The 8866-nt window shown below is 51.1% G+C and overlaps 2 pseudogenes, besides 5 other annotated features; both read right to left on the bottom strand.

Moving 5' to 3' along the window:
- On the bottom strand, positions 1-1421 carry Tc00.1047053510377.500 (annotated as a pseudogene; the record flags this gene model as incomplete).
- Positions 1-8866: part of a sequence feature (areas not merged during assembly with more than two copies in the genome that could not be assigned to a particular haplotype) that runs on past the window's edge.
- Positions 3321-4064, bottom strand: Tc00.1047053510377.475 (annotated as a pseudogene).
- Positions 5235-5266: a sequence feature (AT_rich).
- Positions 5427-6128: a mobile genetic element.
- Positions 5447-5672: a mobile genetic element.
- Positions 7128-8866: part of a mobile genetic element that runs on past the window's edge.

Here is an 8866-nt window from a genome sequence, read left to right as displayed (position 1 = left end):
GGTCGTCAGCACATCCTTCACCCGATTCAGCTGCGCAGTCAGACGCACAGAGACCATACCGAGTGATGATTCCCCACCGCCTTTCTTCTTCTCGTACAGCGCAATCAAATCCTCCTTCTTATTATCTCCACTTTGTACAGCAGGGAGCTGGCGGCAACGTCATCATCACCGGACAGCGGCCCAATATCAACAATGTGCGTGTTGTCCGTCAGCCAAAGATGGAGTACGCCTTTTTCCTTGGAATACACCGGCAGAGTAACGAGCATCACAGTTCTCTTAGCACCATCAACACCGTCAATATTCGCTGTGATGAACCCGCTTCTAACGCCCTTCTCATGTCGCTTTTGGTTGTTGCCCCACACGCGCGAGAGTGTCCCGAGGGCCTCCGTCCACGAGTCCCCCTTGTCACCGGACTCGTACACCCTGCGGCGGCCATCATCACACGCAGTCATCATCATGAGTTTTCCCTTCTCCCGCTCCACGACGGAGGGATCACTGCAGCCATCGGCAGACATCCCCTTCGACAGCTTCCCACTCCCAATTTCTGAGGAGTATATGATCAGCGAAACGGCCTTTCCATCCTTCGTGCCTTCCACGGGCAACACAAGCGCACCGTCCTTCATCTGAACACCCGATCCGCCGCCGCCAATCAGCCGTGTCAAGGATTCGTGTCGTTTTTCAAAATCAGTCCACGGGATAACGGAAGCGTCGTTCCAATAAATTTTTTTTTTATCGCTGCTCCCATCATTACTGACTTTGCCGCTTGCCACCAAAAGTCCCCATTTAGCTGCTGCAGGTGTCTGATCAACGCCTTCAGTAACCTCAAAACTGTAGGTTCCAGCAAACATGTAAATATCACTCCCATTCACAACTGTTGTTGGCCGGCTCACACGTACTTTTGTCCGACTTTGGGAATCCTCCTGAGCTCCTGTTTGGGAAGCAGAATCCTTATTTTCGGCAGGACATTCCTCCAGTACTTGTGTCTTCAGTTTAGTTGTATCCAATTCTTTTGATTCCTGATCAGTTAACGTCAAGAGCTCCGAGGAAATCCCAGTAAAACCGCTCTTACTGGCTTCCTTCAACTGCGCCTCGGCAACGGCAAATACATCACCATCCATCTCAACAAGACCTGGAACATGGAGCGAATCCACTGTTTCTCCTTCTTCCTTATCTCTCCAAGCAAAAGATGGACTCGGTAAAGATTCCTGACCTGGCGCTAGCCCATCAGCCTCCGCAACCACACCACTGCCGCACCACATCACGACGAGGAGAAGCAGCACCGCGGAAGTAAACGCACGCCAGGACATGTTGGGCCTCGGCGGCTCACTCTCTCTTCCTTCTCTCCTCCTTCCGCTGGATCCGGTCACGCGGCGACGGTTGTGTGTGCGGGGTGCCTTCACTGCAGCAACACGTGAGTGCATATAAATATTTGTGTGTGGGCGGTGTGTGTGCTGTTGTTCCTTTCAGTGCCCTCGAATTTCACAGTGGCGATTAGCGCTTGTTTGCTTTCTTCGTAGGAGAGTGACAGAAATGAAGAAAAACAGGCTAATAAAAAAGGGGTGGAAGAATAAGCACCGCCACCCATCCACAGTGAGTGGCACCATCATCCCCGCCGCAGTCACTCCCAGCAACAAAAATTCACGCACACAGAAACACGGAAAAAGAAGAAAAAACAGTGCACCGGGAACAAACAGCGACTGCCACCACCAGCAGCAGCAGCAGGAGCCACGGCGGGTGTGTCGTTATTCACGTGTCACCACACACCGAACAACACACACACCCAGCAAAGCAACCAACGGGATGCAAAAGAGCACAACGGCCCTTCGCAGCAATAAAGCGCTGCCGCCGGTTGTTTAATTCTTGTCCCTCCAACGCACCCGCTCGACCGCCGGCGCACATCACCCCGCATAGCCGGAGAATCCCACATCGGCCGATGAGCAGCAAAAGAGACACTTCGGCACGTGCAGCTGCTGTGCGGGAGGCGATACGCACGTACCCCAGGCACCCTCAAAGACACACCACCCAATCAGCTGCATGCCGCCAACATTGCACCCGCAACATGTCAGAAAAATGAATTGCAGGCTTTTTCCCTCCTCGCAAAAGCCACCGCAGCCAGAATCTTGTGCGTACGTGCGTTTTCAGCGTTCACGCCGCTCCAAAGCATCTACGACGTGGCGTGTGTTTCTCTGTGTGTGTGTGCGTGTTTAAATGTGCTTGTTTGTTTTTCAGCGCCTATACTCGCAGAGCAGCTGTGCGGCACAAAAAAGCATCCAAAAAAAGCTACGGCATAGAGAGAAGCGGATAGCACACACGCACTCCCACGGCGTCGGAACAGACGATGTTCTGGAAACCCAAATCGGCGGCTGTGGGTGGCTTGGTGCTGCAGTGGAGAAGGTTGCGGTGACGGGCATTTCCTTGCCAAACCAAATTGAACGTAAATCTGCTTTTTTCCCTTGTGGCTACCGTCGGAATCGTTGTCTGCGGGATCGGCATAGCCGGGCAGAAAAACTAGACAATGAATGAGGAGGTTCTTCGTGAAGACACTCCCATCAAAGGCGGTTTCTATAACTTCTCCGCGAGGGCTTCGGTGGGCGCTGTTTGAGGACACTTTTATAACTCCAGCTGCTCGTGAGATCCGCCAGCGAAGAGCGTTTTGCGACACCTCGTGGCCCGGGTGGAACAAATGGCCGCGCCGCAGGAGGGAACTTGGCCCGTGACGGCCTTTGTCCTCCCGCTCGCGGGGCGCTCCTTCGCCGCAAGGGCTTTTTCTTCCATTCTGCCTGGCCGCCGCGCCTCCCTCTTTTCCGCGTCTTCCCTCCTTGTTTCATTTCGCCGCGGCGCTTCTGCCCATGGGAGGCGCGGTGCCATCATGTCGGCCCCACTCCGTGTCAAACGCCGCCCTCTCATAGGAGGAGACGTGTGCTGCGCGTGTGTGCCTGGGCGGCGGGGACGTCTTGTCTCCAGCCCACCACCTCCCAGAGACGCTGGTTGCAGGTGGCAATGCGATTGGGGCGGTCCAAATGCTTGGCATCAACTAAAATGAAAACGATGCCTTAGCGGTCTACTTTTGTTTTTCTCAAATGAATGCGGGAAAAACAAAATCCAAGTTACACCAAAGGAGCCTGAGAGAAATTCAGGGAAGTCCTTTGCAATTGTCAAGGCTTCAGTGGACAAAGACAACATATTACTGCGCATGTTTCTCTTTTTTTACTGGTGTGCCATTGCCATTTGGGATCGTTTCACTGCGTGAATAACTTCCAATAACACTTTGTGGCGTCTCGGCTTTTGTCTCTCTCTTCAAATATACGACCCCTTGACTGTCATGAAAACACACACTGACGGAACTTGACCGACCCACGACACAGAGGGCAATGAGTCACATTTGTCGCGCATGCATCGCATAAGCAATAATGTCCACATGGAACGAGCACCGTTTCCTTGGGAGAAAAGCACACCACGCACCTCTCATGCTCATCCGTCTATTTATCATCGTCACCATTTTCTAATCCATGACACAATCGCAGTGAGACTGCTGTCGCATGGCCTTTTGATGGTGAGCTGACGCCTTATTCACCAAAACAAAGCGGAATTAAGCCTTCAGCTGACAGCAACTGGCCCAGCTTCTTGACGACATGACAAAGTGAGGATGAAACTGGATGCCATGCTGCTAGCTCCGGCGTGTGACAACGTCCGGTAGCATCAACGTATTTGTGGTTGCTCGCTATCCTGCAGCCTTGTTCCGCGCTGAGGAGAAACGCCAGAGGAGGCTCAATGGGGTACAAGTGCGTCAGCCATATCTGCAAGGGCAAGACATAACGATGTGGTGGCGCCTGCTCACGGCTGTCTGGAGTTAAAGAAGTGTGGTCACTGTTGCTCTTCTTAATAGTAATAGGAAGCCCACCATAGATGCAAAGTTTTTCCTGTTGTGTCACTCCCCAATTGGCGTCACGACAGTAGAAATGGAAGGTGTTACACAAATTCTCGACGTCATGAAGGATGCGGCCCAGAACTTCAGGCTTACGGTGTGGGGAACAACTAAAAAAGCGAGTAATAATTTCGTTCATGTTATGTTTGATTGTATGCTTTCCCCTAAAGGGCAGAAGGAAGCTTCTCAAAAAAGGGAGAATAAACCATGCAGTAATAATAGGGTTGTGGGGACTTCGTAGAAAGAAAGTCACAGTGTCTTCTTTTCCAGTTCGCATTCCCATTCGTAAACTGAATACAAGGCCTCCCTCTCTCTCTTTCTCCATATATATAGTACAAAGGAAATAGCGGGGTGCGATGGAAAAGAGATTTCACCACTCATATAGATATTCAATTACAGAAAAAAGTCTCTCGCAGAAACCCGCATCTATGGGCAGGAGAAAGGAGATCGAAATTTACCCGGTGTGTAAAAAACGGCCTGAACTCACTTCAAAATTGGTTTCTCCAGCGGGCTCCATGCGTGTGTCGCCTCTCATCGGCTGCATCGGCAGACAACGTGGATCCGCGCCTTGAAAAAGCCATGCTTCTGGTAACGATGTATTAGATCGGGAAAGAATTATTTTCCACACGCCCCTTCCTCAAGCATGCGGCACGTGCAAGAATCCCAAGCTCGTATCGCCAAGACAAGTTCCATAAAACAACCATCCAAATCAATGGAACGCAATGTAAATTTCCAGAATCGAGTGCTAAATAGGTGTCCATTGCTTCTCTATTGCTTGTTCATCGTGTTTTTTTTCCCAATAAATTTTATAACCCACAAGCCGGCCACCGTCTTCGAGCACGTCCGCCCTGCCGAGTGGGAACGTAAAAGGAGGTCCCGGCCCCGGAGAGGGCGTGAAACGCACACGATACGCCATGCCACCGAGCTAGCACGGTGGAACGATGATCCCCCGCAGCCGAGAAACAATGCAATAAGGAGCTACACAATTAAAGGACTCTTGTTGAGTTCAACAACGTCGCTTTTTCATTTCCATATTTGTCGAAGAGGAAATTATACCCTCATGATCATAAATTCTAAAGCAAAAGCGGATTTTACTCGAAATGATGGTGCCACTCTTTTTCAGGTGTTGGGCTAAGCATATCTTTTTCTACCTCCGGCATCCCGACAAAAGTATTTTGCCGTCAAGTTGAACATTTGTTCAACAGAACCGCTGTTCTCCCAATAAGCGCACCGCACGGCGTGACGCCAGATTGCGCACACAGTTCTCCTTCCTAACACTGCGCCCCATCGAGCAAAACAGCGCCTCACGATAATATAAATAAATAAATAATAGAAAATAAACAAGCAAACGCCGACGTCCCGCACGCACTAAAAGCTCCGGCAACCAGGGAACAAACACCCCTTCAAAGATGCTCGTATAGAAGCAAATAGCTATTAATCGCCTACCGCAGTTTGCTACAAGCCAAACGTCCCAGTGGAAGAACTAACAACCCACAACCGCTTATACAAAGCAATATTGGGCTGGGCTGCTGGCCGGATCCTCAAATGATCTAAAGAACTCAAACATGATGGATGAAAGGAAAAGTTAAATAGAGAAGCCGTGGGTTCGCCACCTCCTCATTGTCTGCTCCAAGAATATATATTCGGATTGCCACTCTCATGACACGTTGTACTTTGTTAGTACTAGAAATATCATAATTCACGAAGTGGCAAACTTTGGAGTCCTCCTGCCACAAGACCCCGCCGCTCCCCTTCGCCAAGTCCTGAAGTGTAAACACACAACCACGCGATATGCCGTCGGCAGGGTTTTCTGCTGACCGTACGTAGACAAAGGATGCCTGCACTCCGCGAGACTCCAAAAACTCATGATTCAGTTGCAGCTCCCGCGTAAGGCATGTGATTTTCAGCTGCCTTTATTCGCCGCTCCTTGCAGCAAAGTGTTGTCACCCAAATGTCGATGGTGGACCGAGAAATGGGAAAGCAACCAAAAACAAGCTGCGCACAGAAAGTGCCTCGGCCTGCATGATAAGAAAAGGCTTCCTCTTCCATTTTCCTCCATTAATATTAGAATTACAGGGATTTGAAGGAACAGAAAACCTATTCGACTATGAATAGAAGAATCAGTCCTAACGGCACACGACACCTAAGCGCAATTAAGGATAAACTTAAGAGTGTCCTCAATAATGTGTCTTAACACCTCACCGTCACCTCACCCCACGAAGCACACACATAATGTGCCCACTGTATATATGCATGCACACCCATGCAGGCCCGTTGGTGCTCTCTTTTGCACCACACGCACCGCTGCCGTCCTGCCTGGCTGCATGGGCGGAGCACCGTAACTGTTTTTGTTTTGCTTCCATTGCATTGAGTGGGCGACCTCTCTCTCTCTCTATCCCTTTTTGTGTGTTTTGCTTTACGGGAGCAATGAGAGTGTGTGCGCTGGTCGTCCCACGCTTCGGCTTCTTTTCTTTTTTTGTTTCACTTGTGGTTGAGTGCACCCATTAGCCGTGTTTTTGAATTGTTGGCTTACTTTGACTGCGGACGCCTAAATTCTCCTTTTTTATTCTTTTTTTCTTTGAGATATTGTGAGTGTTTCCTATTCTTTTCAAGCCATGAAGTATTTTCTTTTATGTAAAGCATGTGTCAGTTGATCCACATCACCCCGCTGTCCGCATCGCTGCTGGTGCTTCTGTTTGTGATGATGTTTTTGATGTTGTTCTGGCGGGTGCTTTGCTGCCAGCCTGACGTACTCCTGCTCTTCTGACAAAGCGATGCGTGCGGACAGGGCGAAGTCGATCCCGGCTGTGGTGAGGGACGTGCCTTTTGGATCTGAGGGTGCGTCGCAGACATGCACCGTCATTGGGAGGAATGGATGGGCGCCCACCCGCATCAATGTGTCGACAAGGGACCTGGATGGTAGCAGGAAGTATTGCAGCTCGGAGCGGTAGTACGCAATGGATTCATTGGTGGCAATTGCGAGTGTGAAGGTGACGTTTTTCTATGCTGAGAAAAGGGAAATATTTGTTTCGTTATACTTTGCTGCCACTTTTCGTTAATTGCCTGCGGGCTGTCCGTAGCGATGTGGCCAGTTTTTCCTTCTTGAACGATGCTGTCGTGCGAGAGGGTGTGTTCCCAAATAGTCGGATGCTGAGTTTTCGAGGACGGCGGCATTCCCACAGCGTGTGCGGCAGGGCCTCCCGTGGATTGTCGGGGGCTCAGCGGCTGGTGAGGGTTGCGGCAGAGGAGTGGCTGAAGGGCTACGGCTGTCATTGGAGCTTGCAGAGGTGCGTTGTCCGTTTTTTGCTCGTTGATACGCTTGACATTTTCGGTATTGACCTGCGCGTGAGGCACTTGTTGGGGAGACCGTGGAGCTGTCGCAGAATCCACATGTGAGGCCTTCTGCAACGATTGGAGTGCCAGGGTTACTGCGTCGGGCGTGTGCCTTCATATTGTGGACGGACGAGAAGACGCTGCTGCAGCTTGGGCAGGGCGACGTTGATCTGCTGCTCGTCATTCTACGAGGAGGTGCCGTGGACACGCCAGGTGGAGGTTCCGGAGGAGGTCGGGGTGGTCCTGCCTCTTCAGTGTGAGAGAAGCAGCACCACCGACATAAAGGGTTGCTTGTGATCTGCAGGGCGCGTGCCGGTCTGCCGAGGAGTGGGCAGGAGTCGCATCGCACCTGCGCACAAAGTCGTGATTCGATGCCCGATGTCTGCCTGGACACCAGGAATGGGGTGCTTGCCACACAGACGAGCGCCTGGCGTGCGGTGTGCACGACTTCTTCTTCCTCCTGGACTTCCTTCCAGTACAACCTATTGACGGCGGTAGGGAAGTCCACGTGCCAGATTGGGATGCCTCATTGCTGCAGGGATTGTGCAATCGTGGCTTCTTCGTCAGCGGCCTCAGTGCGTGGGATACCGCAGTGCGATGGAGAAGGTATAAATTCTGCAGGGTGAACTCGCTTTATCAAGGAAAGCAGCATAACCCAAATCTCTTCAGCAACGCAGTCTCGCACGGCCAGTGGGGCAACGCGGAGTGCCTCAATTGCCGAAAGGGAGTCCGTAGCCACCAGGATTCGTGTGGGCGATTGGGACGTTTCCAGACGAGGAATTATGAGATGTCCACGGCTCTTTTCAGTGGCAAGGCACTCTGCTCTCTATGAGCATGTGAGTCTGCCAGCTGCTGCACGATGGACCTCCACAGGGAGATCATTTGTCCTTGTGGAGCCGTATAATGGTGCAGCGGATCCAGATGCGAGTTCGGCGAGGGATGAAGAAACGTCTGTCGATAATTCAAAATCGTAATTTTCTTAGAAAAAGTAAAGGGAATCAAAAGCCGTGCGCTTGACATCTTCAGAGGCATCTTTGGCAAAGAGTGGCTGATAAAATTCCACTTTATTGCAACCCACAGTGTCGCAGGGAATAATTCGATGTTGGGTAATAGGAGGAGCGTGATTGTGGTTGTGTGGTATCCCAATAGTACCACATACGCGTTCTAATCCATTAATAACGGCATCTTTTGAAAATGGATTGATGTCGCCGCTTTCCTATGCATGGACAGCGGCATAGGTTCCGAGTGGATAAGGGGGCGCAAATCCTCGTGATTATGGAAACGTACATGGCGTTCGTGTTGATTGGTTTCACAGAGCCAGAGTATCTTCCGGAGCCGAAGAAGATTGGCTTTCAAGTATACCGATTTATCCTCCGTTGGTGCACTAATGCCAAGGGATGTTGTACAACTGTCGCGGTACAGTACTTCCGTATTATGGAGGTAGGTGTGGGCGAGGCATGGGAGAATTGCATCGCCATAATACAGTGAGACACCATGGACGTATCCAATCGAAAAGGATTGCATGGTGTGATGGGACGCACCAGCCTGTGCGACCAGTCGCAATTGGTAACGGCGTGGCATGGTCTGCTTTGCAGCGGTGGAAGCGTG

This window comes from Trypanosoma cruzi, genomic scaffold (assembly GCF_000209065.1).
Source record: "Trypanosoma cruzi strain CL Brener 1047053516725 genomic scaffold, whole genome shotgun sequence".
Classification (NCBI taxonomy): domain Eukaryota; phylum Euglenozoa; class Kinetoplastea; order Trypanosomatida; family Trypanosomatidae; genus Trypanosoma; species Trypanosoma cruzi.
This window is presented reverse-complemented; position numbering and strand designations above follow the sequence as displayed.